This window comes from Nymphalis io, chromosome 3 (genome assembly GCF_905147045.1).
Source record: "Nymphalis io chromosome 3, ilAglIoxx1.1, whole genome shotgun sequence".
Classification (NCBI taxonomy): domain Eukaryota; kingdom Metazoa; phylum Arthropoda; class Insecta; order Lepidoptera; family Nymphalidae; genus Nymphalis; species Nymphalis io.
In genome coordinates, this window is record NC_065890.1 from 2,701,109 (window position 1) to 2,728,065 (window position 26,957).

A 26,957-nucleotide genomic window follows, 5' to 3' on the forward strand; every position below is an offset into this window, starting at 1 on the left:
GAGTTACAAAACTCTTTAAATATAAGTACCATTATCATTCCCTAAATAATTATGATTTCAAACGTGTTTATGATTTAATTAATACTTTTGTTGATTAAAACGATTAAAATTTTCTTGATATATATATGTGTGTTTATATATATATATATATATATACATATGTGTAACCAAGTACATAATGGTAGTCACATCTGCCAATTAGCATTGTCCAAAGTAGGTTTGAACAATATCAATTCGGTACCACATAAAACATTCGAGATTGGTTCCTGCCGTTACAATGAAATTATATATACGTTTAAATGTCTGATAAATTGCTATATATTGGTTAAGACGTGTAGCAATCGCTCAATGAACCATACACAGCGGTTATCTGTAATCAGCCATCTGTAGAATGATGTATTTCATTATGAATGGTTGGTTCTTTCTTTTATATAAAAATCCGACTATGTCTTGGGAGTATGTACAAAAATATTTATTGTTTATGTTATAGATTTGAGATCACGCAAATGGGTCACGTGGTGGTAAGTGATGACCACCGCCCACAATATACATTGTCAATGCGCCACCAATCTTGAAAACTAAGATGTTATGCTCCTTAAGCCTATATTTATACTGGCTCACTCGCCCTTCAATATAAATTGAAATACAAAAATACTCAGCATCACTGTTTCGCGGCACCATATTTCAAGATATGTGTGGTATCTACTCAGACGGGCTTGCATTAAGCCCTATAATCAAGTACCATAAAAATGTTAATGCAAATCCAAATAAAGGCATTTTCTATATGCAAAAACACTTAATAAGTTATATTTTAACTAACACACGTTAGAATTTCTTTATTGACAATAAACAATTATATAAATAATAAAGCTATTTATATATTTGCATTATAACCAAAAATAAATAAAGAGAGATGTTATACTTTATATGTGTATATAATAATAATGTTCTCCAGACCTATTTCGGCCACGGCGGCTTAATCTCAAGAGAGATTAGCCAACTACGCAGGAGATATTATACTGTACAAGTGTGTGCGCAAACACAGGTGCACTCTCTCTTCCCTCACTCTCATAATCCGATGGGACGACAATCCGACACGACCGGAAAGAATTCAGACGCAGGACCAACGGCTTTACGTGCTTTCCGAGGCACGGGAGTGTACACACTTCCAACTTCCAGACTCCGGGCTGCTACTGAGAATTTTCTAACAGAAAAACCTAATAACTTTTTATTGGCCCGACCTCGGAATTGAACCCAAGACCTCCAGGTCTGCGGCCTAACATCAAGCCACTGTGTATATACATAGTATATCTATGTATTACACAGGTAATGTCGACAAAATAAATTTATAGCATCGTAACTGTTGTTGTATGTTATACAATACCAATCAACAATCAATATTAAATATTTTTATTACATACTGAATTACTGTATCGTAAGGGAGATAAATAATTGCTTTAATACACATCACTATTGTTACCAGATAAATTATTTTTCCATATAAATAATACGTTATTGCCTTTTACTTTTAGTACAGACAGTACAAACAGTTTTTTATAAAAAACATTTCTTATTTATTTATTTTTATTTATTTGTTTGCCATTTTTACATAATTTTATATAATATATCTTTTAGTTGAATAAAAGAAATGTAATATAAAATTAAAACATGTACTGAGTAATGCAAAATCATTGAAAAGCAAACAAAATTTACTCGAAATAAATTATTGTGTACACATAATTACAGCTTAGTTATTATAAGAAAAAAATAAAAGCTCCAAGCTGGGCTAAGGCCTCCTCTAAAGGCAGAGAGGAGGCCTTTGCCCAGGACTGGGACATTAACAGGTTTGTTACTGTTACTGTAGTATAAGAAAACAGCTTTGAACATCTATTACATTTTTTCGATATAATTTATTTCTGGTCATATAAAATTGATAAATTATATAATAGCAATTTTATTTGATATAAAAAAAGCTTGGACTAAGACATGGGTAAGGTTAAGTTAATTTCTATGCGCGTGCCATCAAGATAGTGTTTTTTGACAACATATTTACTGGTGGTCGGGCTTTGTGCAAGCTCGTCTGGGTAGGTAATACCCACCCATCAGATATTCCACCACAAATCAGCACTACGTGGTAATGTTGTCTTCCGGGTTGACTCACACTGAGTGAGCCGGTGTAATTACAGGCACAAGGGACATAACATCTTAGTTCTTAAGTTTGGTAGTGCATTGGCGATGTAAGCGATGGTTAACATTTCTTACAATGCCAATGTCTATAGGCATTGGTGACCACTTACCATCAAGTGGTAATATGCTCGCCCGGATACCTACATTATAAAAAAACATATATCGATCCTCTTAGTGTAATAAATGATTTTTTTTTCACGCAGTGTAAACCGTCTAAAAGTCTCGGCTCCCTTACAATTTTGATTTTAACTGTTACCATTTTCAGTATCAAAATTGTTACCTTGTTTCTTTTAGGTATTTTACTCTGTTAATGAATTTCTTAAGCTGTCACACTTTTGATTAAATATAATACACAATTTTTAGAAGAACTTATAATTTGTATTTATATCGTTTCAATTTCATTTATTTATCACAATCAAACTTATATAATTTTTATTCGTAAATACGCGTTATCAGTTTAATTATTTTACACTAATAAAAATAACAGACTTCGTAACAACGCAACGCAATGAACGTCTATCTATAACAAATGTAAACAACATTGAAACATTATAAATAATAAACTTAATTTAATGTATCTTATAATTTATCATAGTATAGGAAATACAAAACTAAACACAAAAATATATATTTATAAAGAAAAAAACTTAATCAGAAATAAAAATAAAATAACACTCACATTTATGAGTATTATTTTGTTTCAAGCTATTTTTAATTTTGCAATTTTAAGCAAGTTTTAATTTTTGGTACGTATTCACGGAAACCTGATCAATAAGTGGCATTCAGTTCTTGACGTAAATCCTTTAAAATCTGTCATATTAACGATATATATTGCATTTTTTAATTATAAATATAAAATATTTATATTATTAGATATCAGCGATTCTATAGAATAAAAAAGTTGTTTTGATAACTCGCAAATATCCATATTATCTTAAAAAGAGAGGCAGTTATTTGGAAATTACAGACAGAAATTTCAATTTTATTTATACGTATAGATGTATAGGTTAGCCGTGATGTTCAATATTTAATATTTCCAATATCAGAGATCTGGTATCAGGGATTGGCTCTGGCTAGTTGGATTAAAATATAATACAAACAAAACAGTATAACCTGCAAATAAGAGAATACTCCAGTATCATTTTCGGTTTTGGTCACGTTCCGTTGACTCAAGCATAAGTATAGACACGGTGATAATCTTTGTTTATTTGGATTCTATTAAATTGTCCTGATTCATTGACAACATTAAAGACGTACAGACTAGTTATAACACTAAAGTGCTCAGTGGTTAGAACGCGTGAATCTTATGTTACGACTGAGGGTTCAAACCCATCCTTAATTTATTCTTTTGGCGATTAAGGCGATTTACATATTTCGAATGATATTTTGTCATATGTGTAGCGTTGTGGAATAAACTCTAAGCCTTTTCGTCAAGAAAAGCCCAGCAATGTTTCATTAACTCTTACATTTACATTTAGCTCTGTTTTAAATAAATTGACACAAACAATATACAAGATAAAATGGTTCTTAATATCAACCATTTCTTCTTTATCCAATTCTTTTAAAACAATTCCGGTCCGAAGACAAGTCGCTAATTGTTTCAGCGGGAACTCAAGATCGGATACTCTGAGGGTCCAAAGGGTCATTGTCTGAGTAATTAATAGGAATTGAACATCGTCCTCTCCATTATATACAGGGAATTCTTAATGATCCTGAAGCGCTTGGAATACTAACTTTTAACAAGGAAAAGATGTTATAGGCAATTTTTCATTTTTGGTTTACGTTTTATTCTATTTAATAAAGCGAAGAAAAGCAGGATAACGTGTTTGCACTAAAATAAAGCATTGAACATTTACAGAAATTTATATAATGTACGTGAAGTCGACCATTTGTTTTAGTATTCATTATAAATTGAGGTAATAACATTTATATTATGTGAAATAATCTATTTCATAAACTTAAAAAAGAAATAGATCGAATTTCGGATACAAATCAAACAACAAATACAAAGCTACTCTCTGTTTCAATTTAAAAATATTAATAAACACATTCTACGAAAGAAAATCCCATCGTGTTCAGATAGAAATAGTAACTACCGAAGCGGTTGATCGGAAGCTTTCCAATCTGTATGCTAATTCGTTTTAAAACCGTATAACGGACTGAGACTATCGGAACTAATTAATTTGACGATATCAAGTGCGAATGCTTCAAGAGGGATTTACGTTGCAATAGTGCGCGAGGACGATAGCGGACTGCTTACTGTTAGCACCGTAATGAAATTAAGCTCGGAAATTAGTAGCAGCAGCTGTGGAAATGGCATTTAAAACTATTGAAGCACCCAGGTTTGCTGGCATGTTATTAATAAATGATTTCATTTTATTTTAACGTATGTATATAGATTCATAAGCTATTAAGTCTTCAAATCTCCCACTACTGGAATTAGTTCTTCTTATTTGATTTGGTTTTAAGCGCTCATACATGTGGCTTAATTTTATGCAACACATGCAGATTTTTCGCAGTGATTTACTTCATATGAATTATTATTTGCTTGACTGCCTCGTTGGTCTAGAGGCTTGATGATAGGCCGCAGATCCGAAGGTCCTGGATTCAATTCTTAGGTCAGGCCAATAAAAAGTTATTTGGTTTCTGTCACAAAATTCTCAGTAGCATACTGTCTGGAAGTTCTGAAGGAATATGGAAGTGTGTACACTCCCGTACCTCGGAAAGAACGTAAAGTCGTTAGTCCTGCGCTTGAGCTCTTTCCAATCGTGTTGGGTCGGTGAGCTAGGGAAAAGGGAGTGCACCTGTGTTTGCGCCCACGCTTGTGCACTATAATATCTCCTGCGCAGTTGGCTAATTTCTCTTCAGATTGGCCGCCGTGGCCGAAATCGGTCTGGAGGACATTATTATTATTATTATATTATATAGGGAAAGTACCGTTCGCGCGCGCATGGATTGTGACGAAGACATCGAAATCATATTAAGAACATAATACCTTGGGTATATTTTGTATTACACGTCATACGCTCGTTTTGTTTTATTTATAGTTTTATTCGGTCTGTACGGACTTAGCGTCCTTAATTGCTATTTTTTTTGGTTGCTTACAACTATTTAAAAAAAGTAAGAATTAATGTACAATGTATAAACACAGCGGCAGCGTAGCGTCTCCACCGCCATCCGTGTAGCATGGGCATCTATACGTTCGTTTCCAGGTGAATATGCAATCAAGACTTATGCATAATTAGTTTTATATCAGAATCAAATCGATTTCCAGCAACATCCTCGACGATGCAGACATTCGTCTATGCACCTCGCTTTGCGTGACACACGCTATTCTCAAACAAAAGTTTTAAGAACGTCCTTAACGCTATAATTAATCATTTAACTTTAGTTCTTATTGCTTGGTATTAAGACATAATTTAGCTAAGACGTTTAATTTTGAAACAATTCAGGATAGGGTTGTAAGAAAGGCTTATCAACTTACTAGCACAATTCACTATTTGCGAAGGCGAAATAACCTCATACGTGGAACACTAGATTGAAAATTATTTTGAACTGCTTTGTGTGAATTCATTATACTATATATACTATTGTGATATATTGTTAGACGAGATTAGATAAAGGATAGTACTAGACTTATATTTATATATAAGAATTAGTACAGTAATTAAAATTTTATGTAATTGCACATGTAATTACATAAAATTTTGAAGCTACATAGCTTTACATTTAATATAATCATGCAAAAAGACGATTGAAAAGTGCTTGTGAATGGCTTATTAAGTATATTAATATTATTTATATTAAATAGTATATTTTTATTTTCAAATAAAAACTAACCAAAATTATAACATAACGTTTTTTTTTATAAAAATGCATGATGCATTTTTTAATAATGTAATTATATCTTAATAACACTTTTTTTAAAGGTTATTTGGTCCTATATATGACCATTTGATTGTTCATTATTGATTGGTCGAACACTTATTCTAGATTTAAATACCATAAGCAACCCATTCGAAACTAAGACTTGTAAAGCTGGTAATCATATAAAAACGCCTAAAAAAGTAACTTACAATATTTTGAACAAAGAATATGCTGAAATTGAAACTGTTAAATTTTATTTAGTTTTTATTTAGTTCTATTCCAAGATAAAGGATACGCGTATCAAAATAGGAAATCATCATACGTCGGTTTACAAAACTCCACAAGTGACATACGAAGTGAGTTCTTACAGAATAGTATGGCTGAACTTGAAAATGCATCTCTTGTGTCACGTCAATAATCGCCGTCTCTACGATGATAAAGTTCTGTCGAATTACCAGATGAGATTTAAATTTTAGACGAATGTAACCGTAACCGTACCGTAACAGCCTGTGAATGTCCCACTTCTGGGCTAAAGGCCTCCTCTCCTCTTTTTGAGGAGAAGGTTTGGAGCTTATTCCACCATGCTGCTCCAATGCGGGTTGGTAGAATTCACATATGGCAGAATTTCAGTGAAATTAGTCACATGCAGGTTTCCTCACGATGTTTTCTTTCACCGTAAAGCACGAGACGAATTATAATCACAAATTAAGCACATGAAAATTGCCCGGGTTTGAACCCACGATTATCGGTTAAGATTCACGCGTTCTTACCACAGGGCCATCTCGGCTTCCACAGGGCCATCTCGGCTTATACACGAATGTATGTTTCTGTATATGTTTGTTAATACATTTATTTGAACTCAAGCACGTACGATATGTGTAACAATACTATACACTCTGAAGGATCGATATAAGTAAAGTAAATTCATTCTATTCTCGTCTGATGGGCGGACAATTTGAACAAATTGAATTTACCTAATAGAAGCCTTAGCTCCCTTTCCAATTTGTATGAAGTGTTACTTGATAAACAGTTTACCTCTTAGGTACGTCTAAAATTTGAGATATAAGCTTTGTACAGAACTCTGAAATTAATCAATAAGAGTTTGTAGATTGCTTATATATATTTGAATGGACAATAATTATCCATTGTCATTAAAATTATAAACATATTATATAAAGAAAGAAGTACATAATCGGTTTATACGTAAGTACGTTATGTATATGTATGTACGTTGAATACAAGACGTCCTTCAAAAACAGTTAAGATACATTATTCAAATTTCAGGTAACAAATCCTGAGAAACTTCGACAAATTCAACGGGACGAACGGACCAAAGTATTTTATTCATTTAAGTCAATGAAAGCAAAGTTAGCAAAGTTGCGACACTGATTAATTTATCAAAACTTGTTTGTCTAATCTTCAAAATTCGTTTTGTTGAAATAAATATTGAAATACTAATATCATGTTTCATATTATAATTTGAAAACAACTACTGAAATTTTCGAAACCATAAAATTATTCAAAACTTTCCAACGTATAAGAAATTGAAATATTTAGACGGAATAAATCCCGCATGTATTAAATAAATTAAACTCAATGGAGCCCGAATGACCGATGATGGCAATAACCACTAATCATCATATGGGTCGCCAACTAGCCTTTTATCTACGCTATAAAGAAAAATTCCCCAACAATCTATTCGTACAATAGAATTGTAATAATTCCTGGAAATAAAAAACACGCACGAAATAATGACATCTGATCTTTTTTTTTTGCAAATATTTTCATTTCCTCTCTTTTAATGATTAAAAATAATGAAAATTAAAAATTAATCAACAAAAGTTGAAAAATGTAAAACCAATTGTTATTCAATCATTTTTATTGATTCAATTTGATTTAAATCGCTTTCGATTTTATATAAAATCTCTAAAACTTAAGTGTATATATATATATTATGTTACATATATTATACTTTGTCATCACGACGTTCAACATCTGCTAAGATGTGAGGATTTTAAATTTTACACCGACAATCTTTTCCTGCGAAATTTTTCTTACTGGGCAAGCGAGGTTATCAACCCCTAGGTCGCAACTTGGCGTGCATAGAATTCTTAACATAGCATGAATTTCCTAGGATGCACTGCAACGGTATCATATGTCATGATTTATTTTGAATAGCGCGATGTATTTTTATAGCGAGCTGTTTATACTCCGTAGGCAATTTACAATCTATTGTACAAAAATGAAACGGTACACAATATGTTCTTTATTTTGTAATTAAGATTAAATTTCTTTAATTACGTTGCCTAAATAACGACGTCACGGGTTTGTTTGTATGAATACGTAAAATAAAAAAAAAATATACAGATAAAAAATGCTATTTTAAACCAACACGGAAGTTAGTTAATTAATTATATTAACCCAAAAAAGATCTCTTGCATTCAATCTTAGAAATTACTTTCTTTTTTTTTATCGAATAATAAGGCGGACGAGCATATGGGCCACCTGATGGTAAGTGGTCACCAACGCCCATAGACATTGGCATTGTTAACCATCGCTTGCATTGCCAATGCGCCACCAACTTTGGGAACTAAGATGTTATGTCCCTTGTGCCTGTAATTACACTGGCTCACTCACACTTCAAACCGAAACACAACAATACCAAGTACTGCTGTTTTGCGGTAGAATATCTGATGAGTGGGTGGTACCTACCCAGACGAGCTTGCACAAAGCTACCACCAGTATACTTTAAGGTTTTAATAATAAAGTCTATAAAAGTTCTATTTAAAATGAAAAAAAGTCATAGCGTATGTATAAAATATATACAAATACATATGATAAATGCGAAAATTATAGTTCAAGTCAGTACCTCCTAGTTCGTTGTGCCATTTCAAAAATGCTTTCTCGCAGCTGATTTAAGGGTAAAATTTGCTGCGAGAAATGAAATTCGTATTCAAATGAGAACATTTTTTTAGAAAATAGCTTTTTTAAACGAAATCGTAACAAAATATATTTTAAAGAAAACGCACTAACATTTCCTTTTAAAGATAAAAGCCTTGAGAGAAATAAGCAAATTCGATTTCCAAAGCCCACCACTGGAATGAGATCCGGCTTGACACTCTATTTGGGTATTTTATCGTAGACGGAAGAGCATTAAAGGCTGAGACGGTACTACAGTCACATCCACGTTTTTATGGCGTTTTTACTGCTAACTGAAAGTCGGCCTCCTTGTCACGAAGCGGGGACAAATATACATAGTGTAGCAATTTCAAATTTAGAGATTTTTTAAGAGAAAGTATTTTACAGTTACAATCAAAATGCAAAACTGGTATTATTATAGCTATAAATGCTAACAATAAAAAATGCTAATATATATATATATATATATATATATATATATATATATATATATATATATATATATATATACTCATAAGAATATTATTAATATTATTTTATTTTGATAACAAAAATGTATTGTGATATGCCTGCTTGTAAAATCTTTCAAATATACAACATATTTTATTATAGAATTATACTGACTAGAAATCATTTGATATAATTTTGTTATAGATGTACAAATAAATATATTCTTGAATAAATGGAACATTCTAATATGTACGAAATATGCGAAGTGAGTTTGTTTATTTGTTACAATCTTATTATAAATCCTATATATAATATTAAAAAAAGTCTTATGATACGTACCCTTTACTCGTATATATAAAAAAACCTACATATAAAAGCAGTTATAAAATAGCCTTTGTCAATCCTTGAGGTCCAAGCTTGCTGCATACTACATTTTATGAAAATCGGTTCAGCGGTTCAGCCATGAAAGCGTAACAGACATACAGACAGAGTTACTTTAACATTTATAATATTAGTATAGATGATTGCAGTCAATATATCGAATAGTTTGAAGTCGCGATTCGAGTTTGTTTTCAATAATCCCACTAATGTGACAAAGTTTTTCATTTGATGGAATAAACATTGACTTACAATTCTGTGACATTACTACAATTCATTTGAACTACGTAATTATTTCAAACGTAATTCACGATGTATATAAATATTTCAAGCAATAAATGCTAAGTTGTAAGGTAACTTGTTTTATAAATACTAACTTTGATATTATGAAAACTCTGATGTATTATGTATTGTTTCAATTCCGAGAGAACTTTATTCTATTCAATGGAAATCATACTTGAAAGTTCTAAAGCGTTATCGAAACTAGCTGTTCTATAACTGGTGTTGAAAAGTATGACAGTAGTAGTTTTAATTGTGGTTTGGTAGTTTTTCATTTAGTCCTCCGTAACCGTAACCGTAACAGCCTGTGAATGTCCCACTGCTGGGCTAAAGGCCTCCTCTCCTCTTTTTGAGGAGAAGGTTTAGAGCTTATTCCTCATAAACAAGTAACTTGTAAACAAATCAACCCTTTTTATTTTATTTATTCGCTTTTAGTTGTGATATTCAATTCAATGAATAAACATATATAAAATTAAATCGTGTGTATTTGCTATTCTTGATGGAAACTATTAAATATTTGCAACAATTATATCCCATTTACAGGTAAAATTTTATCTAACGATTAAACTAAACTAAAGCTAAAATAGCAAAACCGAGCAACAACATTTTTAAACTTAATAGATATTTTGAGCTGTGAATGGGAAAAAACTTTATACTCTGTGCCGTTTTTTTTCCTACTTTTTTATTACTGTGCACTGGCAAAAATTTCATTATATTATGTCAAAATTATAAGTCACGAAAAAAAAAACAATGAATTTAAGATACCTTAATTTACTGGTGGTAGGGCTTTGTGCAAGCTCGTCTGGGTAGGTACCACCCACTCATCAGATATTCTACCGCAAAACAGCAATACTTGATATTGTTGTGTTCCGGTTTGAAGGGTGAGTGAGCCAGTGTAATTACAGGCACAAGGGACATAAAATCTTAGTTTCCAAGGTTGGTGGCGCATTGGCTATAAGCGATGGTTGATATTTCATACAATGCCAATGTCTAAGGGTGTTTGGTGACCACTTACCATCAGGTGACCCATATGCTCGTCCACCTTCCTATTCTATAATAATAATAATAATAAATTAGGGCAATTAACTAAGTACATATGAGTAGTAAATCTTGTTCCGCAAACATAATCTTACGGCCTTTTGAATAAACGTCGTACAGACTATAGAGGTTGAAGTGCCACACGCAAATTTATCTCATTGTCTTCGGGAATGCCTTCTTCGAAAACTATTATAATGCTAATATGATAAAAAAAAGGTTTTTTATTATTTCAGCAGATATTTTGTGTAATAACAATATGTTTTATTCGTATTCGTGTACTGGAATCCCATTATGAAAAACTACAAATAAATAACAAAAACATATTCTTTTGTATAAGTTCGCGTTACCTCCCATTTAAACAAAATGATAATAAGCAATCAGATTTGCAACAATTCGGTAAGCTATTATACTTCTTATTACCTTAATATAAGGTTAAGTAAAGTTTAACGTATTTATTTAATTCTTAGTCGACCAGCGGTCCTTCGATGGTTAGGTATCCAAGGAATTCCATAATAACCTTCAGAATTCTTTCGCTGAGAATAAATTGAAAATTTTTCTGCTTTGGGGTTTGGTATGCTTTACGTTACCTGTTCATGTTTTATTAAAACATACCAATTTATGCATTGAGGAATAAATAATGCAGAACTTGGTTACTTTAATAGGTATCGGTATAAAATGCATAATATTTTTTTTTACGATTCTCTTTGCACTGGATTCGCGGAATCCTATCATGGATTAAATTGCCGTTCAAAAAACAAAATTCATCATTCCGCTTACACTGAAAATAAATGCAAATAAAATAAATACTTTAAATAACCAATTTATTAATATAACATTTCAACATTTATGGGTATTAATTAAATTTTCTGAAAATACAAATTGCTACCGATAATTATCAGAAGGTATTAAATAAAAAACCATTACCATTGCAATATATAAAAGCATCAATTGCTTTTTACGGTCTCAAAAAACGACGTCTGCCAATTATCATAAACTTTATAATTTTGAAATAGAAAATTCATTTTTAAGCAGTTATACCTATTTATCGCCATTGTGAAAGTCTATCATTATATCAAATATTTTATTAATCCAAATCCTTATCAAAAAATTTGATTACACGCGTAACTGTTATTATTCTTAACGCCTACATCGGCTATTCCGGCTAATTGAACAGCATTCTATTATTTTTATCGCCTGTAATACGAAGGGTCACAGAATGCACATGAATTAGAAGTGTTACACGAACGAGTCGGATGTATATTAAATTTTATAATTTCCTTTGACCAGTAGCTAGCTAATTAGACCGCATATTTCGTTACTGGGTTAAAACTCCGCATCGAACCAGTTAAATCTTTTTGGATTTCTTCTTTAGATACATTTGTGGGGCTGATCAACATTTGTGCAATATTTGTTTTAATTATAATTGTTACTGACTGGCAAATGCGCCACGTGATGGTACACCGCCCATCGATACTATAGGAAATATTAACCTATGTCAATCCTTCAGGTCCAAGCTTGCCGCATACTAAATTTTATGAAAATCGGTTAAAACAGTTACTTTAACATTCTTTTTATATAGTATAGGAGAGGGTGGCGGACGGTCATATGGGCCACTTAATGGTAATTGGTCACCAACGCCCATAGACATTGGCATTGTAAGAAATGTTAAACATCGCTTATATCGTCAATGCGCCACCATCCTTGGGACCTAATAAGTTAAATCATTTGTGTCTGTAGTAACGCTAGCTTACACCCTTCAAACTGGAACATAATATTGCTTCTTAGCGGTAGAACATGTGATGAGTGGGTTATACCTACCCAGGCAGATTTGCACAAAGCCCTACCACCGTGTAAACTATAATATTTTCTATGCATGACTACTACGACTATGACTTATTATTAAATAAATAATTTTGTCATAATTAGTTTTAATTGCTCATTTAATGTTGTTTTTGCACACGAACGAGAAGAAATAATCACCGCGATTCGACTATATTTATATATAAATATACATATAAGTTTGGTACCTACGATTCTGATTCTGTACGGTTCAGGTCGGGTGTGACTCTTTGTGAATACATTCGCGATATATTGACCATTTAGCTATTATTCTACCCATTGGCATAAGCTTCTATAATTGCGGACTAGGGAACGGAGCTACTTAGTCCGAACGAGTTAGATAGCTACATATAGATTAGTACGAGTTAGATAGAACGCTGGGTTGAACTACTCAATTTAAATAAAAAAAATACTTGTCATAAATTTTGAATAATTAAGTATTTTTTAAATTGTTTTTGAAAGATCCAATGGAGCAAGATGTCTTCAAGACATAATGAAAACGAAATTAAATACACCGGAGAAGGGCGGGTCGAGACAAAAGCTACGTTAGACAATAATTGGTTAAAAGAGGCTAAAATAGACCCACGTGGTCTATGGACGCACCCTTACCGTCCCGAGAGTACTTTAGCACACGTGATTAGTCAAGTGTCCTATTCACATCAAGTTCGTGTACCGTTGACAGAAACTTTTAGTTTTTGTAACAAAAAATCGATTGTACACCGTTTTCTTGTACAGTTTATGGAGTAGTTTTATAGAATCGAAACAATTTGGATATTTGTTGTTTGATTATTGTTAAAATATATTGCTTGGAAATATTTTTGCGAAACCAGTTATAACCAGTTTGTAACTTATATTTTCATAATATAAATATAACACATGAAGAATTATGCCTCAAATCACTTCCGTTATAGTTAATCTTCTAAGGAGCGAAAGCAAATTCGTGACTAATCAGATATTTGACTCAAACAATTTTAGTTTCGTTTTGTAGCTTATAACATTTTTCTATAGTAATATACAAGGATATTATAGGACATACGTGGCTTCGTTTCATTTATTAACTTGTTAATTAAAAAAATAAAAGTCAGTGAAAATGATTCACGGCTGGGCTGGTCCTCTCTTCTTAGGGAGAAGGTATGAGGTATAAGTTATTACGCTTCTTCAATGAAAAGTAACGCTGCTGACACAGCAAGTATAAATAGTTTTAGACTTTATTAAAAATGTTTGCATCGCCATTAAAATCAATCCGCGTATCTTTCAAGTGTCACCTGATATAAGAATCATTCGTTAATGAATTACACGACTGCCCAAAAAAAGTGTATAATGTTTTTAAGATTCATTCGTGTAAAAATACATACGCATGTATGTAAGTTTATTTATTATACCATAACTTATTAATGCCTACACGATTTTGATGTATGTTATATCTTTTTTTTTCCTTTTTTTTTGTAATTTTTTACGCAGCGCAAAAGACTACTTTTATCTAATAGTATGCGTTACTTTGATAAATTTTCCGTAAAAAAAGTATTATAGAATATCAAACGCAGCGTTTTTGTATCGTACGAAGCTCGTATGTTTTCATTCGTAATGTAATTTGTAACGACATAATATCGTGGCCATTGTGCACTAAAATTAATGTATCGAAATATTAATACAAACATGTTTTCAGCTGTTTCATGCAAGAAATAATGTACCATTAATTAAAATATTGCCAAGGGATTTATGGTCACTACTGATGCTAGTGAACTTATTATCGGACAACACGGTTGTAACTTATAACGTGACTATATCATTTTAATTTTCCTTTTATTATGGGAACTGCATATGATCTAGAATACGACTTATTTAAACTAATTTTACAAAGCGACAGATTTTTAATCGTTTTTATAACTTTTTTCTTTTAATATGTCTAGATTCAAATCTCTTCGACATATGTATATGTTTTTAAAATTTATACTTTATATATGATATGTTTAATCTTATTAGTGACCGGTATCTATTTTGTGCACATTTATCTAACAGCTTCATTTTTTACATATGTTAATTACCCTTATTTTATAATAAATAATATAATAAAAAGATGAACGTTAAATTTAATCAATTTACTATATACATTTTAAAAAAAGTATATTGTCCAATATAACCACGAAATATAAAAAACGATACTTATACAGTAAAAATATTCTTCAATCTATAAATTGAAAATTGTAATCAATAAGCTCACAATAAAATTATTCCATCCGTACAAAAAATCTCCGCAACCTTTACAAATAATAAAGATATCACTCCACTTAAGTTCGCAAGCGGTATCGACGTCGCGAACATTATCGCAAATGTTCACTTACCATTAAAGCCGGAGAGGCTGTTTAAAAAACAAAGAGTAGAATACGTAATGTTGATTCGTATGGATAATGTACACGAGTACCGTCAGCACCAAAAGTGTTACTTTTTTTACGAACGAATCGAACAATCTCAATTACGATCGTGCACTGACGGAAAAATGTATGCGATATTGAGTTTAATAATTATAACATTTAAAGCAATCAATTACTGCGTGGTAGGGCTTTGTGCAAGCCCGTCTGGGTAAGTACCACCCACTCATCAGATATTTTACCACCAAACAGCAATTTTTAGTATTGATGCATTTTTGAAGTCGGCTTGAAGGATAAGTGAGCCAATGTAACTACAGGCACAAGGGACATAACATCTTAGTTCCCAAGGTTGGTGGCGCATTATCGATGCGCGACCAACCTTGCGAACGTTAGCGATGTAAGAAATATCCATTCCTTACATCGCTAACGTTTTTGGGCGGTGGTGACCACTTACCGTCAGGTGGCCCGTTTTGCCCGTCCGCATACCCATGCCAATAAAAAAAAAACAAAAAAAGAACAAACAAAATATAAATAGCATATAATTGTAAATTGATTTTCTACATTTCACAAGTGAGATACGAAATGAGTTCATACAGAACAGCACCTTCAACGTTAAAGTTCATAACATTCAGAAACAATAATTATTATTAAAATTGATTTTGGCGCTGAACGACTTGATAGAAGATGAATAAATAGATAATAAACATAGACAGTTTGGGTAATCAATCATTTGTTTTATTTAGGCTTTGTGTAAGTTGAACCGTTGTCAAATAGTTTGATGGATGAAACGTCACGACTTGATTTAACTTATTAGTAGATGTGAAGTTTTGGTAAAATATTACTCAATATTTTAGGTATTAGACAAAACATTTAGTTTTGTTCGAAGCGCGACCATTTCGCTCCCTCAATTTAATACTATAATTATATATCAATAACTTTACATAATGAAACACTTTTGTGACCGACGGTACATACCTTCAGTAATTGTAAGTATCCCGCGGAATCGTTTATTACCAATTCGGTACTAAGTGTTTTATATAATGTCACAGTTCACTTTCAGGAATTGTTTTGTTTTTGATATAGGTCACACGTGATTATTATGCAAACGTTTCTAATGAAGATAATCAGTATCGAATAGAACAGTGAATACATTTATTAATTACAAAATATTGTAAGGAAATTATAATAAAATCTGCAATATACTATTTTTTAAATATTATTTATTCATGTCTATTTGAATCGATTTTTCATTGTGATAATCGATTTTTGACCGAAATTAAGATTTTATTATCTGTGGGAAAAGGATGATTATTGGCGGTCTTTTCAAAAAAAAAGTTAAATTAATGGCATTAAATTACTGTCTTCTAATAAATTCAAAGATTTTTGATTAGTGTTCAGTTATCCAGTTCAGATTATAGTAATTCAAAAGTTGAAAACGAGTATCTTACAACATATTTCATTCTATATCAAAGGATAGTTGAAAAGCAATACTTCAATAGAATAATCCATTGGAATAATTCTAGTATAGCAGACGGGTAAAAGGGCGTTTTAACGGTAAGTGGTCATATCTTCCTTAGACGATCGTAAAATCCATTACTTAAAGCACTAATGTAAAACCAACCACGGGTCTTTAGTGTGCCATGTGCTATTTAAATTGGCTGGCGTCCGGAGAGAGAAATACCAGAAATACAAAGACTAACTTTTCGAATCACAAAGTTTCAGTCTTAAGGATCAACGGTTTTACGTGCATTTTGAGGCACAAACTTTTAACATCAAACTATAGGCTGCTACTGAGAATTTTGCGACAAAAAAACACGATAACTTTATATCCGGACGACACTGCTGGAGGTGCGTCATTGGTATCGTGGCTAGATATAAGGTTGCAAGTCATGGATTGCTAAATTACAACATTGTTCGTCAATATATGACTAAAACATGCTGAGGAGAGAGTTATCCTATTGGTGCTACCTTATTTCGTTATATGAACAGAATCTAAAAAAATCTATATAACAAAGTTGTAAGTTTTTGTGATTTTAAGTAAATTTTCGAAATCAGTCGTTTATGAAGAATTATAAACGAGACAACAACTAAAAACTATTTCAAATTATTTCAACTTTTACTCATAATGTGTTTTAAACTCGTTAAACTTTCAGTAGCAAATTTAGGAGTCGTTTTATAAAAGTTATGATTTTCATTATTTTTCTTATGTTATGTTGGATTTAAACTCAATTATCATAATTTTCAGTGATAAAAACATTATAGGAAATTAAATATCAGCTGCGGTTTCGCTCATTAGCGTAGTTCGAGATGGAAAACCCCACGTAAAATATAGTATAATATATTTATTTAAGTGCCACACATGTGGCAGAATTTCAGTAAAATTAGACACATGCAGGTTTCCTCACGATGTTTTCCTTCACCATAAAGCACGAGATGAAATATAATCACAAATTAAGCACATGAAAATTCAGTGGTGCTTGTCCGGGTTTGAACCCACGATCATCGGTTAAGATTCACGCGTTCTTACCACTGGTCCATCTCGGCTTCAGTACATAAATCACCTTATATTAAGTCTACAACGAACTTAACGAACAATAAATCCACATTATTAAAATATCAATTACAGAATAATTTGAACAATCGACTTTTATTGCTTTTTAATAATAGTCATCGAGCAAATAGCGCTCTAAAATTAATTACGATACGTACACATTTTGTAGATTGCTATTCTGAGCCATACAGTGAACAATGCTTGAGACACGCCTACACCACCGTATCGTTTAAGTGACCACTTACGAAAATGACTCCATTCGGTTGTCGATTAACGTTTGATATTACTTACGTTTTTATTTAATTGGAATGAATAGCGATGACAAATTAAAAAGCACACCATAGTAACACAGTATAGGTAATTTATATATTTCATCGATGGATATTCAACTTGTCCAGGTATTCCACGACAGTTGTTTATTATCATAAAAAAATTTGCTGTACTATATTATCATAATATAATTTACGTTACTTTTTTAAAAATAAGAGTTATCTTAATAAGTAATAATCGCAAAAAAATAGCAAAATGGAAAACTATTATTGTAAAACACACAGTAAACACTATCTAGCCAACTCTGGACGGAGTTACTCTTATTAAAAAAAAATTAATTAATCTTTTCCTAGTACATTAAAAACAAAAACTATAACAATGGTAGTAGCCGATTCACTACAAACTTACCACAAGCGTAAGCAAAACTACCCAACCAACTTCCAAGGGACCAAATGCAAAGGAAACCCAATAGAACTTTCAATAGACTTAGGAGACGAACGCCATAAGATCTAATGGAAACTTAGATACAAATATACGTATTTGGGCAAATCAATGGATTTTGCTCAAAACACCTCCTGAGGCAAATAAAAAATGTAGCTGAATGTCGTAAGACAGCTTGCAGGTATTATTTTTTTCAATAATGTCTTCATACATAATAATAAAACAAAAATACGTATATAGATTACGTCATTGAACCTTACCTACTCAGACGTCCCAACCAGCGTGAATATACCACACTTCTTTTTTCTTATGCGTACATGTTACAAAGTTCAAAGGATTTTTCCGGAAATATTTGAAATTCTAAGAAGTCCTTAAATTAATTCGACCAAATAATGAGAAACATGAAGAATATAATCCAAATATTCATATATGTATGAAATGACTATGGGCCTATCTTTATACACATATAATTCTTCTGTATGTGTGCATGTCACTGAAATTCTCCTAAGCGGCTGGACAGATTATGATGTTTTTGTGTATGTTTGTGAGTCCCTCGGTGGTTTAGTTCGGGTTCCGGGGTTTATTGTAAAAAAAATCTTATTTGACCCGCATGAAATGAGGACGAGCAGCTAGTTTCATATATTATATATTAGTTATTTTTTATGAACCTATTTTATTTTTGTTTATAATAAATATGTATATTATATTTATTTATAAATATTTTTGTCATTTGTTGTAGAATTATGAAACATTTATTGCAAGCGGAGCAAAACTAATTACTTGCAACAACCGTATATTATACTTCGTATATATTTTAAGCATATTTCATCTTCTATCAACAGCCTTTGTAGGCGCAGTTTAATTAAGTCATCCCAAACTGTAATGTTATTAATTCTTCCCCTAACGTCTTAGAAAGCACGCGTGGGACTTTTGCATGGAACTTAATTATATAACAGAAATAAACTCCGTATGTTAAGCATACGCAATATCGAAGATTGTTACACAAGGCAGTCTGAAATCACGTGAGAGATTTTTGTACCAATTATATAAAACTGACTTGAAGTAATATGTGCAAAGTTAGAAAAAGCCTCTCCTCAATTTTAATGCAAAGTTTCGGTTGCAACATTTAAATTTGAAAATAATATTTTTAAAATGCTACAAAGGGTATTGAGATGTTGAATTCTCCACTTCTCGGATTTCGCGCTGAATGTATTCAGTCAATAAAACTTTAGGTCCGAGTAACCAACTGCCATAAAATTGTTTATGCAATTATTGAATCTGCAATGGTCGTGAAACTATGTGTGTAGTAGGATTGTACAGCTTATTGCAGTATTTGGCTAAGTTTATATATTTGGTTATATATAACATTGACTGTTACACTGAATTTTAGATGAATAATAATAATAATATCCTGGGACATTATTCACACACGGTCATCTGATCCCAAACTAAGCATAGCTTGTACTATGGTAAACAGACATATTTATGCACACAAATGTCTGTCCTGGGAATCGAACCCACAACCTTCGGTGTGAACGGCAAGTATCTAACAACACGCCATCCGGCCCGTAATTTTATTGTTTATCATTCATTATATTTACTAATTTTCTTTTTTTTTTTTTTGAAGAAAGGGAAATTCCTTGCCGATTTTTGCCCATAACCTTATGTAGGCACATAGCTTTTCCGGAATTGTCCCTCCATATTGTGTTTTAAATAATCAAATAAATTACAAAATATCGCCTGAAGAATATTGAATTTTAATTGAAGGTTTAATTATAGGGGAGGAATTTCGTCACGTACTCTAGTCACGCTACACTGAATGTAAATGCCTCGTTAAATACATATAAGGGAGTCTTGACAACACTCGGCTCAGTTTAGCATAAGTTATGTTTATTAAAATTGACTCGTATTACCTTATGGTAAATTATTTTTATATGCTTTAACAAGTTGGCAATAATTTAATTTCATCTCTAGACACTTTTGTGTGCAGAGCCGAGATGGCCTAGTGGTTAGAATGCGTGATTCTTAACCGACGATCGTGGGTTCAAGTGGGCAAACACTACTGAATTTTCATGTATTTAATTTGTGTTTATAATTCATCTCGTGCTTGACGGTGAAGGAAAACATCGTGAGGAAACCTGCATGTGCCTAATTTCACTGAAATTCTGCCACATGTGTATTCCACCAATCCGCATTGGAGCAGCGTAGTGGAATAAGCTCCAAGCCTTCTCCTCAAAAAATAATAATAAGAGGCCTTAGTCCAGCAGTGGGAAATTCACAGGTTGTTACTTTTTACACTTTTGTGTAAGTGCTACTTTTCGTTTTTTTCTTTTTTTGAAATTCACTGATTTTCTCACGAATTTCAATTCTCGTACATTACATAAACATACATCAACTATTCGTACATCATCGTGTATAACTATAACTTGCAATGTTTTATAACACAAGATGGTGTCCCCTGGCGGCTTAAGCTTTTCCTTCATTACAGATATAGTCTTACTATTGTTTAGAATTTAAATGAAAAGTTCAAATTTGTGTTACACATTTTCATTAGTAAAAATGTCAATTTCTTGACAACTATCCTTGTACTGGATTTGTTAATACTAAAATGTATTTATTGGTTTGTCATTTATTCACGAAACATCAGTGCAACGGATTGACGTGGTTGTAGCTATTTCACGTGTAAAAAATTGTGGAATATAAATTGACTTACCCTTTATAATAAATTTCGTATTAATATTTTTTTAATATAAACAATCAGTCATATTTATAAATAAAGAAACATTTGATATCATTTTTGAATTTCGGATCATGGATGTCGAAACATAATCTAAACTAATATTATAATTGCGAACATAACTCCGTATATTTCTGTCTGTTTAAATGAATCAAGCTTGAACCTCACGGACGAACAAAGGCAATTTTTTGCATACCTAACATCTGGATAACGCGGGCGAAACCGGGGGCGAAAACGAATATTTTATAGCTTTTTAAATAGAAGAAGGTCATAACTGGCAAAGAATGAGCGATTAATTGGAGTTAAACATTTATTATCCTGTCCTAACACGAGAGTAAACAAAAGCAATTAGTGTTTAACGCTGTTTATTTAAGAAGTATTGTCATCGTCTAACTTTAAAAGCTGCGTCATAACAGATACACGCCGTATATTCGGCTTATAACCATCAAAATGCGGACTTATTCGTTAATGGTGCCTAACTTTTGTAATGAGGCTTAGGTTATGACCTAAATTGCCCTGTTGTATATGAAAATTAACCGCTCATAGCGAAACTTTGTTTCCTTTGGACTTTAAGAGGGTACAAGATTCGAAATTGTTGTAAGTTTTCAAGGAGCTGATTAAGGTCAATTTAAAGTTGTGGAGGATTACGTTAATAGCACAATATCTACTTTTGAATAGTTTAAAAACAAAATCAGCTGAAAGGACTACAATATTTTTATACTACAAACTAAAACTTAAATCCAACCAATCAAAAGCCACATTGTGTTCGAATTTGTAAAGAAATTTAATATAAATATACTAATATTATAAAGTAGTATGTTGCAGTTTATGCATATGCTTTAGTAGCTTCGGAGCTTATTCCACCACGCTGCTCCGATGTGGATTTTTATTCGACACGCGTAGATTTCCTTAAGATGTTTAACCGCCAAGCAATAGATGATTCACGTGTAAGACCAGGCAAGAACCACTTACCTTGTGTTTATCATTATATTTTTTTAACCAGATGACCATCTCGGCTCTTGATACATTTACCCATATTAAATAGATTGATATTAAAATGTTAAGTATATGGAATTGCAAGTATTTAACGATATTAAATTTATTAAAATCGGTTGAGTCATTTGTTTAAAGTAACTTCTGCAATTGATAGTAGGAAGGCATGCGAGCGAAAAGGCCAACTGACAATTATGTTCAGTATTAGGTAGCTGGATATTTATTAATATTGTAAGAATTGTTTACATAAATATTAACATCGTCAATAAATTCATAAGATATAATACATGTGTATGGAATTTAGTGGGTCCTTTATTTACATATTCAACTTATTTGTGTTATTTAGATTAAGAATTTTATCATATAAAGGTACAATAGAAACGATTACACAAAAATATTTATTTTTAGCACTATGATACCATATTTGTGTTTATATAATTACACAAGATATAATCTTGTACTTGGTTATAGGGTTTTGTGCAAGCTCGTTTGGATAGGTACCACTCACTAATCATTTATTCTACCGTCACATGGAACATAACATTTTAGTTCCCCGGGTTGGAGGCGCAATGACGATGTAAGTAATTAATGATTAACTCTAATGATAAAACTCTATAATTTGAGCATTTTCAATAAAAAATAAAACTAATTGTAACTGTATCGTACACATTAATTTGTTATAAATTAACTGGTGAAATACCTATCACCATAAAAGCAACATCTGAAAATAATATAGTACCACTGCAGTCGTATGTAACGATAAAGTTACAAAGTTAATGGTTTAGGAAACAGGAGTTCTCTAGCTTCCGTGACCAAAACCTATCAGGGAAATGCTATTGCTTGTGTTACGAACATTAGACGCGTCATCAATAATAATACACATTTACGTCTATAAAACGTAAAATATACTTTTACAAGAATGCAAGTCCATATACAGAAACACAAATACAATTTTGCGAAATAAAGAAATACCCAATACATTAAATGAAAAAAAAATGACTAAATTACATCTTTTCCAGCACACTTTTAACTTGGCTATCTAAATTAGTGGTTACGTAACTTTCCAAACCATATGGTGTTCAGGTATCACCTCTTCTCTTGAAGGGCAAAGGGGGGGAAACTAGTATGAGATTAAAATAAAACTACCACTCGTCTAAAAATCAGGAATCCTAGTTAGAAATACAAGTGTGACGCACGTGTCTCGGAGCATCGTAATTTAACACTAGACTGCTAAAAGCTAATTGAAATATCTAATAATACTCGACGTTCCGATTCGGATTGACGGGTTTCTTTGTAAGCGACACCGTTTTAACGCTACGGCGTCACAGTTCGTAAGATTTCTTAAGGGACTGTGGTCGAAATATTAAAATTAAATTTATTCACACATTTAATATTCGAAGCAAAATAGATAATTAGGGAGTTTTTATTTAAAACAATTATTTATAAGCAATATAAGATACTTGTGAAAGTTATGATACACTATTTTAACCATACTTTGGTAAATGCAGCTTAACAAGTGAACTCACCGCATTTGCTTCTTTACTACGGTTCTAGTACAACAATTAATATCGAATATTTGGGATTTGTAATAGTTAAATTCCTCTAATCAGTTTTATTAAATTAACACATTACTGGTAGGAGTCTTAAGGCTTTTTAACCAAAGTTATCCATTCAATTATTACTTGGACTAGAGGTTTTAGGTAAACCAATCGAGGCTTCAACATTCAAAGGCTTACGATGTCGGTTTGGACAGGTTTATTTATATAAACCGTAATCCTTAGCCCTATCGAGAAAATTAGAAGTTAGATAGTATCGAGATAGGCGATTTCTTTTGCTTCACATAGCTAACAAATACTTTTTTTCTATTTAATAGGAGTAACATTGCCTCAAGCTTATTTGCTGAAAATCGTCTTAACTTTGACTTAATCAGATCACGAGTAAAAGAATAACATTCAAATGTTTCTCTTAGGCCAAAGTATTTTCTTTGTTTCTATTATTTCAATGAGCGCTTGGAAAAAAATGTACCGTTGTAATTGATGCTATGTAGGTATTGTCTGTTAAGTTTAAGGACAGCAATAAAAAAAACAACCGTATCGCTTCCAATCGCCAAACTCAAAGTTGAATTATTATTTATCTACAATATTTTACGTCACTAAAATAAAAAAATAGCACTTATTATAACAGCGAATTGAACCTTAGACATAAAAGCTCTTAGTGAAATTCTTGAAACATACGATCTAGCAATAAAATGCCCTATCTTAATCTAACCCTTTCTTTGAAACTAACGAAAAACATGTCATAAAATACACTATATATCGCGTGACAAACCTACGTAAGGCGCTTTGAGACCGATAAAATATTTGATATACAAGAAATATTAAATATTTTATTGTGCCTTCATATGTAAGAATTTAAGAAGACAGATGTTATTTTAAATCAATTCTATTTTTAAAATATTCAGTTACATTTAACATTGTTTTTTTGTGAGTCGTGTTAGGTTTGACTTATAAAGCGTCACGGTATCATGCGAAAGCGATCCCGTGGCGCTCCTCGTTAAGACTTCCGTCTTGCCAGGGTACCGCTGGTTTTTTAGTGGGTATTCCGATGTTCGGGGTGCACTCGGCGCCTTGGACACCGGCGAGCTCCACATAGTTTTTCCCAGTTTTTCCAGCGTTAAAAAAAAGTATTGACTTGACTTGAAAAAAATCTTTGAAAATGTATCGAATCACATTTAACGTAAAATTAAAAAAAAAGGTCGCCAGTGTTTCATATTCTTCAACGTCACTTTTTCTTCATTTTTAGTATAGATGTAGACATTCTGCGATATCTAAATAATATCCTGGGATATTCTGCTAGAACGATACTGCCACGAAGTGCATTAACATGTTCTGATCGTAATATATCACCATACTGCCGACCTTGAGGCATCAGTGTGTCTTGTAAAGTTGTTTGGACGCTACTTTCATTGTCGCAGTATTTACACATATTTTGATAAGCGATTGTTGTTTCCTACATGTGAAATTCATTATATATAGTTGCTATTATGAAAACGAGATTATTATAATTACCACCATTCCATGCATACATAATTTGTATAATTATTTTTTGATTTAATATATTGCGTTTATTATTATGCTATGTGTATTTATAATATAAACTCGGAGTTCTGAACAAGGTGCGGCGTTTTTTCACGCCACAACAACTGTGCCTGTTATACAAAACACAGGTACGGTCTTGCGTTGAATATTTCTCGCACCTTTGGGATGGCTCCAATAACCTACTGGAGGCCTTGACCGACCGACTTGAGACCGGTTGCAGCGACGTGCAGTACGCATTAATGGCGACGTAAAGGTCACAAACACCCTTGAACCTTTACAATTGCGTTGCGAGATAACAGCACTGAGCGCTTTCTATCGACTGTATCACGGCGAGTGCTCTGAGGAATTACTCTCTTCAATTCCTGCTTCCCCCTTCCTTCTTAAGTCCACGCGAGCTGGTTCTCGATGTCACCGCCTAACTGTGACATCAATTCCATCGCGCACAAAGAAATTTGGCAACTCCTTTCTTTGTCGCACTACCAAAAAATGGAATTCCTTACCAGCTTACGTGTTCCCCTCCTCTTACAACCCGGGTTCCTTCAAACGAGGTGTAAAGAGGCATCTTGCGGGCCGGCAAGGCGGGGACGGCTAGTACAGAACATTCTTCCCGACTGTACTGGCCGTCGTCGCGTTTGGACTCTACTACCACTTACCATCAGGTGGAGTAGAGTCATTTGCCATCCCGGCGCATATAAAAAAAATATGTTTTATGCTCCAGTTACATTCGTAATCATCCATAACTTTGGATAAAGAGCAAAGCTTTGATAGCGACTACACAGATAATACAAGATGTATTAAAATCTCTATATGAAAATGTATATAAAATTTCAGCACATTAGCATTCAAAGTCGTAATCAGAAAATACCACGATTAAATTATTTAATAATAAATGATTATTACTGAAAATCGATCATATAATTAAAATTTAACATCAGTAATGAAAGAGTATCAATGTCATGATACTTTATTTTATACTTGCTCCATAAAAACCAAATTTCGTAGTAACCTTATGTATACAATATTGTAGTTCTGATATTAATTTAATAGTAACAAAAGAGACTAACAACATACCACATGTTTCCTTTCATCATATTTTTGTTTAAAAATTTAATTCAACTCTTAATTTGAATTTGTAATTTTGTTTAACCGGCTTCAATTTATTTCTGCTTTGCATAAAGCAACGGCTGGTATAAAGGACTAACCAAATGAAATCATTACGTTTTAATATCGTTGATCAGAGTAACTTTAGCTTTAAGGCTTAATCCCGAATGTTAATCCCGCAATGACCTAAAAATAAGTCTATTTATAGGAACATCTTTAAATTTTGCCGTCGGAGATCTTTAACGAGACAGCACTTTTTAAAATTCTATATTGATACTTATCGTTAGTTATTACTAAAACACATAACACCCTACTGCACCGTATTGTCAATTATTATTTTAGTATTAATAGCAATCGCGACAAAGAGATATTTCGATATTATGCGCTAGATGTAAAAACTTATTCAAAGAAACTTTACATCTGACGTTATACATTTATAT

At 32.2% G+C, this 26,957-nt stretch overlaps 1 protein-coding gene across 2 annotated transcripts in view; it reads right to left on the bottom strand.

Moving 5' to 3' along the window:
- LOC126781296 (pseudouridylate synthase RPUSD2-like) overlaps positions 1 to 26,957 on the bottom strand; it is a 424,481-nt gene that overhangs the window by 348,198 nt on the left and 49,326 nt on the right. The gene's annotated exons all lie outside the window — the stretch shown is intronic.